This window comes from Chrysochloris asiatica, unplaced genomic scaffold, assembly GCF_000296735.1.
Source record: "Chrysochloris asiatica unplaced genomic scaffold, ChrAsi1.0 scaffold00410, whole genome shotgun sequence".
Lineage (NCBI taxonomy): Eukaryota > Metazoa > Chordata > Mammalia > Afrosoricida > Chrysochloridae > Chrysochloris > Chrysochloris asiatica.
This window is the reverse complement of record NW_006408928.1, coordinates 611,175-613,348: the sequence shown is the minus strand read 5'-3', so window position 1 is coordinate 613,348 and position 2,174 is coordinate 611,175. Positions and strand designations below refer to the sequence as shown.

At 39.7% G+C, this 2,174-nt stretch overlaps 1 pseudogene; it reads right to left on the bottom strand.

The window, feature by feature from the left end:
- Nucleotides 1-932: 932 nt before the first annotated feature.
- On the bottom strand, nucleotides 933-1,859 carry LOC102832488 (annotated as a pseudogene).
- Nucleotides 1,860-2,174: the final 315 nt, after the last annotated feature.

Genomic DNA, 2,174 nt, shown 5'->3' with positions numbered 1-2,174 from the left:
CTGAAAGGTCAGCAGTTTGAATCTACCAGCTGTTGCGTGGGAGAAAGATGATGCATTTTGCTCTCATAAACCGTATACAGGATTGTTATGATTTGGAATCAACTCCACAACAAACAGCCACCACCAACACTACAATATTCAGAGGACAGAAATACAGTCATATTGGAAACTAGGGGTTCACAGTGTGAAGAGAATTCCTAGGTAGTCCTTTGACTTCCAATCGTTACTTTTGTTCTGCAAAGCAGTTTGAGTAGAATCATGAATTTTGAAATCAAATTTCTCACATTTTTCCCAGAGGATTAGTTGATTAATTTTTACTCTAGACTAGTTATACAAACTCTCTAGGTGTTGATTTTTCTCATCTTTGGAAAGGTAATATTACTGGAACTTGCCCATGGGGGAATATTGTAAATATTAAGTAAATTGATGCATTTAAGCTACTTGACATTATTAATGTATGGTACTCTTGTCATCATCATCTTCCTTGTTTTTCTTGTTGGCATTCTTATTAAAAGTGAGACTACAGTTTTGTTTTGTTTTTAATTCTAACCAGTCTTTGATTCTATACTCTGTATTTCTCTTTATATCTTGATAATGGCTGTGTGCCATGGATCGTTTCTCACTCAAAGCCACCCTGCATAGGACTTCCTAGGTTGTGAACCCTTACAGGAGTAGAAAGCCTCATCTTCTTCGTGCAGAATGACTGCTGACCTTGTGGTTAGCAACCCGACTTATAACCACTACGCTAGAAAGCCCATTAATAAAGATTGAAGGAAGATGTTGCATGAAGGAGAATTTGGGACATATGTCATCTAGGGGAAAGATGTGTGGATGAGCTCACACATTTCAATAATTACCTGAGTGAATTATATATCTCAACAAACCAAAGATCTGTTTCTGACAGGGCATTGTATTATTGATTCTATTCAAGATCATGATTGATGTTCTAGAATTTTCTTCAGGGCAAATTTGGCATCTTTATTCCTCAGAGTATAGATCATGGGTTGAGCATTGGAGCAACAATAGTATAAAACACAGAAGACACTTTCCCTTGGACCATGGAGTTGACACTTGATGGCTACAGATACATGAATGCCAGAGAACCACAAAAGAGTGTAAATGCTGATATATGAGAACTGCAGATGCAAAGGCTTTGGATCTGCTCTTAGTGGAGCAAATGTGGACAATGCTGGTAAATATAAACATGTAGGAGACAAGATGGCTAAGGCAGGAATAAATATGGTAAATGTACTCAGACTCAGAACAATTATTTCATTGATATAGATGCTAAAGCAGGATAGCTGCAGCAGTGGAAAGAGATCACAGAAATAATGGTTAATAACAGTAGTCGTGCAGAAAAAGAGCTCCATCATGAAGCCTGTATGAATTGTAGAGCCACTGATACCCAAAATAAAAACTCCCGTTGTGAGCCACAAGCAGATATGAGAAGACATGATAACATTATAACGTAAGGGGTTAGAGATGGCAACACAGTGCTCATATGCCATTGCAGCTAGCATATGGCACTCTGCAATTGCAAAAAACAAGAAAAAATAGAGCTGAGCCATGCATTCTGGGTACAAAATGATGTTCTTCTCTGTCACAAAGTTCACCAGCATTCTAGGTGTAATGACAGTGGGATAACAGAGATCAATGAAGGACAAGCTGCTGAGGAAATAGTACATGGGGGTGTGAAGGTGAGAACTGTGTCCAATCAGTGTGATCATGCCCACATTTCCTATGACTGTGATCATATAGATTCCTAGGAAAAGGAGGAAGAGGGGTAGCTGGAGTTCAGGACTTTCTGTTAGTCCAGCAAGGAAGAACTCAGTCACTGCTGAATGATTTCTGTGGTTCATTATTCTCTCATCAGAATCTAAAAAAGAAAATAAATTCCACTTGTATATGTGAGTGTATGTTATAGTTGTTTTCAGGTGCCATCGAGTCGGAACCAACTCATAGCGACCCCATGCACAGCAGAACGAAACAATGTCCGATTCTGGGCCAACCTCACTACCGTTGCCACACTTGAGTCCATCAATGATTCCACCTGGCCAATCCATCTCGTTAGGGGTCTTCCTCTTTTTCTCTGTCCCTCCACCTTACCCAACATGACATCCTTCTCCAGTGACTGTTTCCTCCGGACAATATGTCAGTATTCTCCTCCAACACCA